This window comes from Halichoerus grypus, chromosome 10 (assembly GCF_964656455.1).
Source record: "Halichoerus grypus chromosome 10, mHalGry1.hap1.1, whole genome shotgun sequence".
In the NCBI taxonomy this organism is placed as follows: Eukaryota; Metazoa; Chordata; class Mammalia; order Carnivora; family Phocidae; genus Halichoerus; species Halichoerus grypus.
This window is the reverse complement of record NC_135721.1, coordinates 44,063,039-44,071,113: the sequence shown is the minus strand read 5'-3', so window position 1 is coordinate 44,071,113 and position 8,075 is coordinate 44,063,039. Positions and strand designations below refer to the sequence as shown.

Genomic DNA, 8,075 nt, shown 5'->3' with positions numbered 1-8,075 from the left:
AGGAGGAGAGGCAGAGGGAGAGGGAAAAGCGGGCTCTCGGCTGAGCAGGGAGCCCCACGTGGGGCTTGATCCCAGGACCCGGAGATCATGACCTGAGTGGAAGGCAGACGCTTAACCGACTGAGCCACCCAGGCGCCCCTGAATCTCCCTCACTTTTATCTTGGAGTGAATTTACTAGTTCCAACTCAGTTCTATGCATCCTTTACCATCATTTTCTCTTCTTTGAAATTATAAAACTGCCCAATCCTCTCACTTGGATTCAAGGAGAGTGAATGACAACACTTAGAACTGTGGTGTCTTATCTGTCATACTCTTGCTTGGCCATGTGAGCTGCTTCCTAGAGAAGTAGTCTACACTATTGTAGATATTTTCATATCCTACTGTTTTCTTGTCCCTTGTTTAGCATAGCATGCTACTGTGGTTCATATCAACTGCAAGGAGTCAGTGGTGACAGTTGTGTTAAAACCCAGAATTGCCAACCTAAACACAGTGGTTCTTGGGAGAACATTTAATTCAGTGGCTGCTTTACAGGTAAAATAGTAGGATCTGTTTTTGAAAGAGAAGAGGGGAAACTGATACAAAGGCAGAAATTTGTGAGAGAGTCCCTGGGGAACACAATAAGCATCTGTTTTGTCTGGAACATGTGGAGCCTTCTTCCCAAATGAACACACAGCCTGCAGATGTCACTGCCATATCTTCATTATAGGCAATTTTTTTCAGGGCAAGAGAAATTCAGCATAACAGCTGTCACATTATATCGTTTAATATCTCATCCTTTTGTGATGAAGGAAGCCATAACCAACCAAGTAAGAAAGAAGTGACTACTGGTGTTCTGACTTAAATCAGTGAAGGTCTTCTTTCCACTTCTGCAAATCTTGAGTGTTCTGTAATAGCAGCTCTGAACTGCTTGTACTATGTTCTTCAGGGAAAAATAAAGAATTTGGTGAGATAAAGCTAGCTCATTAAAATTTTCCCCTGTGATTATGTTTTTAATATATTTGGAAGTATTAGAATATCTTGTATTTATAAATAATGATGAGGATAGATGGTAAGTTCTGTTTTATTCTTTGGTTTTTTTTTTTTAAGATTTGCTTATTTTAGAGAGAGAGAGAGGTGGGGGAGGAGCCAAAGGGAGAGAATCTCAGACTCCCCACTGAGCACAGAGCCAATGCAGGACTTGATCCCACGACCCATGAGATCATGACTTGAGTCAAAACCAAGAGTCGGACACTTAACCGACTGAGGTACCCAGGCATCCCTATTTTACTTTGTTTTTTAATAAAATATAGAATTAGCAACCCTACTATACCATCCCATATCTAATTCATGACATTAAAAACCTTGATAAGTACTTCTATAATTCTTGAGTACTCCAAATACGAGATAATATCTATAATGGCACAATGTCTGACACAGAAGAGCATTTAATGAAATGTTTGTTACCATACATCTATTTATAGCTTTAATACAGTTAACCCTTAAACAATATGGATTTGAACTGCATGGGCCCACTTATATACACATTTTTTTGCAGTACGGTACTCTAAATGTATTTTCTCTTATGATTTTATTAACATTTTCTCTTCTCTAGCTTACTTTATTATAAAAATACAGTGTATAATGTGTATAACATAAAAAATGTGTTAATAGACTATGCATGTTACTGATAAGGCTTCCAGTCAACATTAAGCTATTAGTAGTTTCCAGGGAGTCAAAAGTTAATACACAAATTTCCTACTGTGCAGGGAGTTCATTTCATGATTTCTCAGAGGATGTAGTTGCCATTCTGCCAACAAATTGCCAACATTTTATGAACTCCCTGTTCTCTAGGATTCTTTCAACAGGCCTGCTTAGAGAATAAAGCTAACATGGCCCTTTGGAACTGCCACCATGGGGAAGGAACTATAAGTTGGTAGGCATGAGAATTCAGGTTGCTCTCTTCGAAGCACTCACAATGTGCTTCTGAGAAGTCTTTAATGCCCAGTGATCCCCTCTTCGAGTGACTACTGCTTTCTTATCAATGATATCTCTAGGTCCATTTGCTATTCCTATCTATTACCAGGGACACCCAACTGGTAATCCTCCCTCACATCATGATAGCACTGAATCACTAGTTAATTGCTGCTTCTCCTAATCCTACCTCAGAAATAGCACCCAATACAGAAATGGGACCCTTCTCAGAATCTTTCATTAGGAACGCAATTTTACAAAAGATGCATTTCTCCTCCCTCTTGGATAGCAGCACATAGTTCCTTTGGGGTACCTTCCCTTGCTGACTTGAGTTATTATATCTGATTTTGCCCATGTAAAACCTTGTCTCTGGTGGTCTTTGGAGGATAGGGCTTTTGCAGAAACAAAGCGTTTATGACCTGTATCACTCACCCTCCCACCACAGGTAGTACCAACTCCTCTCAATTTTGTCCTGCTAATCTGAAAAGCTTTCATTTTACCCATCCTTTCTGTGCTGCTTGCTTCGGAACCAGAAAACAAACAGTTATACCCCAGGGATTTCAGTATGTTTATACCTGCCATCAACTTTTTTTGCCACACAAGTCTGAGACAGAGGGGTGGGTAATATCATCTGAGGAAGAAGTAAATTTTGCCATCTCTGAATTCATAGCAGAGAGAGAGAGCAAGGCCCCACATATGGAGGTGATTCATTCAATATTGCTGAAGGAAAGTCTTAGGACCTAAAATATAAAAGATAAATAATAAACTTGGGGTAGAGATGTCAGGGCAGGGTGGAAGTGTGGGAGTGGACTCTGTTTTATGTATCTAGAGTTTGACATGTAGCCCTTTTAGGCCTTTTAAGTGACACATACAAATCTGTAGTACTTAGGTAGTTCTAACTATTTTCACAGGGTCACTCCAAATTGAGCAGCTCTGACATAGACTCAAGCCATACTCTTGTTATTCAGTGCCTTTTCAGGAATGATTTTATTTCTGACTCTATTAACCCTGTGAATTTCTCTCTGGTAGAGTTAAATAAAGAACATGTTTCTTTATTTCAGTAGAAAACTACGCACCATCTACAGCATACCCTTTGGATCATCAGAGTCTAGCCATGCTCATTGTCATTGTCTTTGAGCTATTTTGCAACTCTTTATATAAATTGTAGGTGATGTATATGTTCCCATCTAGTAGTGATGTGATCCCACTCCCACCCACCTGTGGGCAAAACAGTCCCATTTGCAATTCATTTTGTCCCATTTGCAATTCATTTTGACATTTCTTTTACCCATATAAATAAATCTGTGCTGTTTTGACTTTTCTTTTGAACTGCTTATAATTTCTGCCTGCTTCCCTCATATGAGTAAAATAAAATTTTTAACATGTGTTCAATCAGTATGAGAGTCTGATTTTACCTTTTTCTATACATTATCTTTGAACAGTATCTATTTCACAGGATTGCCTGTGAATGCCTCATACTTAATCACCATTTTGCTTTGGTCCATGAGTAAAGAATTGAGTAACATTAGGGATTTTTACAGTTTCTCTGAAATTTGTCAAAATGTTCACTTTAGGTACCAACTTATTTCACAAAGGAAATTCATTACACTTTAGGGAAGTGGAAATTATGCCATCTCAGCAAAAACTGCAGTGCAGTTTACTTGTAGAGATGGCTTGGGGTCAGGGGTTTGTATGCTCAGCTATTTTTTTGTTGTTGTTATTGCAGGATTCTTGTTTAGGGATGCATACTCCTTTATCTCTTCTCAGCATCTCTTATGGTTCTAATTTATATATATGTATATATTATATATTATATATATATTTAAAGATTTTATTCATTTATGTGGAGAGAGAGCATGTGAGAGCACGAGGTGTGGGGGAGGGGCAGTTAGAGAGGGAGAAGCAGACTCCCTGCTGAACTAGGAGCCAGTTGCCAGATGTAGGGTTCCATCCCAGGACCTTGAGATCATGACCTGAGCCAAAGTCAGATGCTCAACCAACTGAGCCACTCTGGTGCCCCAGGTTCTAATTTATATTTTTAGAACAAGAGAGTGAGATGGTTCAATTGACCTTGGTGTTGTGAACATCCCTCTTCTCTAGATTGTTTCCCACATCATTGCAAGATTTGCTTCCTTTCTCTGGATCTGTTTCCTCATCCATTTGTGAATACCAGTCCCCAGGAAAAACTTTTTTGATCATTCTTCCACATCTTGAAGCATGCAAAGTGCTGGAAATCACATTATCTCCGCTTCCTGTGTTTTCTCACCCAGAGATAATGCACTATGTGGAAATAAACAAAGACCACCATATTACAACAAATAGACTGTTTATTCAGAGCTTGCTATAACAAGAGTCAGCTGCCATCACTTGCATTTAGCTGAGACAATCCCAAAATCTGGAATGTTCACAGTGTCCTCAATGTCCTTCACTCCCTGGTAGACATGTCCAATATTAACCAGCAGCTGGAGGTGTATGCAAGCAGAGGTGACTCTGAGAGTGTGGCTGGCGGGAGTATGGACGGCACACCTTTTACAAGATGTTTGGGTATTTCAGCCTGGTGGGGCTTCTGCGTCTGCACTCCCTGTTGGGGGATTACTACCAGGCCATCAAGGTACTGGAGAATATCGAACTGAATAAGAAGAGCATGTATTCTCGGGTGCCTGAGTGCCAGGTCACCACAAATACTATGTCAGTTTTGCATATTTGATGATGTGTCACTACCAGGATGCCATCTGGGTCTTTGCCAACATACTTCTCCACATCCAGAGGACCAAGAGCATGTTCCAGAGGACCACATACAAGTATGAGATGATTAACAAGCAGAATGAGCAGATGCATGTACTGCTGGCCATCGCCCTCACCATGTACCGCATGCAGCTGTGGGAGAAATATGGGGACAAGATGCTATGCATGCAGAAGGGTGAACACATGTTAAAAATGCGTAGGTCTATGAGAAAGTCTATGAGGAACTTTTCAGCTACTCGTGCCCCAAATTCCTGTTGCCTTTGGTCCCCAACTACGACAATGTGCACTCCAACTACCACAAGGAGCCTTTCCTGCAGCAGCTGAAGGTGTTTTCCAATGAAGTGCAGCAGCAGGCCCAGCTCTCTACCAACCGCAGCTTCCTCAAACTCTACACCACGATGCCTGTGACCAAGCTGGCTGGCTTCCTAGACCTCATAGAGCAGGAGTTCTGGATCCAGCTCCTTGTCTTCAAGCACAAGATGAAGAACCTGGTGTGGACCAGTGGCATCTCTGCCCTTGATGGCAAATTTCAGTCGGCCTCTGAGGTTGACTTCTACATCAATAAGGACATGATCCACATCACAGACACCAAGGTCGCCAGGCACTATGGGGATTTCTTTATCCAGCAGATTCACAAATTTGAGGAGCTCAGTCAAACCCTGAAGAAGATGGGACAGAGACCCTGAGTACATTCACACTCTAGTTAGGAACTTATTTTGAGGTCTCTGTAGGTAGAGCATATTTTTGTCACTGTGAAGCCTTTACCTAGATCAGCCATCAGCCATTCAGTTGAGTTGAAGTTTATTTGAATTAAGGACTGAAATGCTTTAAATAGGTCTCAGTAAAAGATCTTTGGAGTCAGAAAAAAAAAAAAAAAGATCATCTGGGTTACAGGCTGTTTCTTGGGTCAATGCTGTTTAAGGAGATCGAAAAATAAGGCGCTTAAATGCCCATGGCCTCCATTTTCTTATCTGTAAAAAGACTGACCAACATTAGGAGTCCCGTTTTTTTCCCTCAAAAAAATGTGAAGCTGGAAAGATGGCGGAGGAGTAGGGGACCCTATTTCAACTGGTCCCCGGAATTGAGCTGGATAACTACCAGACCACTCTGAGCACCCATGAAACCAGCCTGAGATGTAAGAAGATCTGGATCTCTACAAACAGAATATCGCAGGCAGTTGGTTTTGAGGTACGAAGCGGAGAGCCGTGATCCTGCGGGCAGATATCGGAGGATAAACGGCGTTGGGAGGGTGCCTGGACGTGGGGAACCTACACCACCGGTGAGTGACAGCCTCGCACGCTGCGGACGGGGCACAGACTCGCAGACCGGTAGCGTCGGGAAAGAACTTTAGGGCAGCCCCTGGGGTGGAAAACCAGACCGGCGGGGTCGCGCGCACGCGAACTGCAGCCGCCCGGACAGAAACCGGAGCAACGGTCGTGCGCACGCGAACTGCAGCCTCCGAGTTGGAAACCCGGTGCACCGGGGTCGTGCCGGTGAACTGCAACCCCCGGGGTGGAAACCCCAAGCGGCGGAGTCGCGGGTGCCGCGAATTGGGAGCGGCTGGCGGTTTTAGAAGCACAAAGGGCAGAGACGTGCCCCGACCTGGAGGCAGGACTGGGAGCAGTTTATAGCAGCACGGACAGAAACAGAGACAGTGTGGCCTGGAGAGCTCACTGAAGAACAGACTGCGGTCTCTCTGCTCTGAGGCAGAGGGTTGGAAACGGTCTCTTCTGCTCTGACTCACGGAAGAGACGCGGAAAGCCGCCAGGGAAAGCCGCCAGAGAAAAAAAAGCCCCAAAAACTGATTCCCGCTGAGCCCATCCCCCGCCACAGGGGGGAAGGCCAACTCCACCCAAACAGGGTTGCCTGAGTAACAGCGCGGCAGGCCCCTCCCACAGAAGACAGGCTGGGAAAACAAGAGGCCAGCAACCCTAAGGTCCCAAGAAAACAGGTGCATCTTGCTTGGGTTCTGGTCAATAATTTGGACTCTATACATTCCCTCAAACACCCATCAACAATGACTAGGAGGAGGAGCCTCCAAAACCGAAAAGACTCAGAGATTATGACTTATGCTGCAGATTTACAAATGGATGCAGACATAACCAAGATGTCAGAGATGGAATTCAGGCTAGCAATTGTGAAGACAATGGCTAGAATGGAGAAATCAATTAATGGCAACATAGAGTCTCTAAGGGCAGAAATAAAAGGTGAATTGGCAGAACTTAAAAATGCTATCAATGAGATCCAATCCAATCTAGATAATCTAACAGCTAGGGTAACTGAGGCAGAAGAGAGAATAAGCGACCTGGAAGACAGTATAATAGATAAAAAGGGAAAAGAGGAGGCCAGGGAAAAACAACTCAGAATCCATGAAAATAGAATCAGAGAAATAAGTGACACTATGAGGCGTTCCAATGTCAGAATCATTGGAATCCCGGAGGGAGTAGAGAGAGAGAGAGGGCTAGAAGATGTATTTGAGCAAATCGTAGCTGAGAACTTCCCTAATCTGGGGAATGAAACAAACATTTGAGTCCTAGAGGCAGAGAGGATCCTAAGATCAAGGAAAACAGGCCAACACCCTGGCATGTAATAGTAAAACTTGCAAATCTTAGAACCAAGGAAACCATCTTAAGGGCAGTTAGGGGGAAGAGATTCCTTACGTACAGAGGGAGGAACATCAGAATAACGTCAGACTTATCCACAGAGACCTGGCAAGCCAGAAAGGCCTGGCAAGACATATTCAGGGTACTAAATGAGAAGAACATGCAGCCAAGAATACTTTATCCAGCCAGGCTTTAATTTAGAATGGATGGAGAGATGCAGAGCTTCCACGACCGGCAGAAGTTGAAAGAATATGTGACCACTAAGCCAGCCCTGCAAGAAATATTAAGGGGGGTTCTATAAAAGGAGAAAGACCCCAAGAGTGATCTACAACAGAAATTTACAGGGGCAATCTATAAAAACAACGTCTTCAGAGGCAACATGATGACAATTAATTCATATCTTTCAATAATCACTCTCAACGTGAATGGCCTAAATGCTCCCATAAAACGGCACAGGGTTGCAGATTGGATAAAAAGACAGGACCCATCCGTATGCTGTCTACAAGAGACTCATTTTGAACCTAAAGATACATCCAGACTGTAAGTGAAAGGATGGAGATCCATCTTCCATGCCAGCGGACCTCAAAAGAAAGCTGGGGTAGCAATTCTTATATCAGACAAATTAGATTTTAAACTAAAGTCTGTAATAAGAGACACAGAAGGACACTATATCATTCTTAAAGGGTCTATCCAACAAGAAGATCTAACAATTGTAAATATCTATGCCCCCAACATGGGAGCAGCCATCTACATAAGCCAACTGTTAACCAAAATAAA

General features: G+C 43.1%; 1 pseudogene; it reads left to right on the top strand.

Moving 5' to 3' along the window:
- Positions 1–1,035: 1,035 nt before the first annotated feature.
- On the top strand, positions 1,036–5,381 carry LOC118518892 (eukaryotic translation initiation factor 3 subunit L pseudogene; annotated as a pseudogene).
- Positions 5,382–8,075: the final 2,694 nt, after the last annotated feature.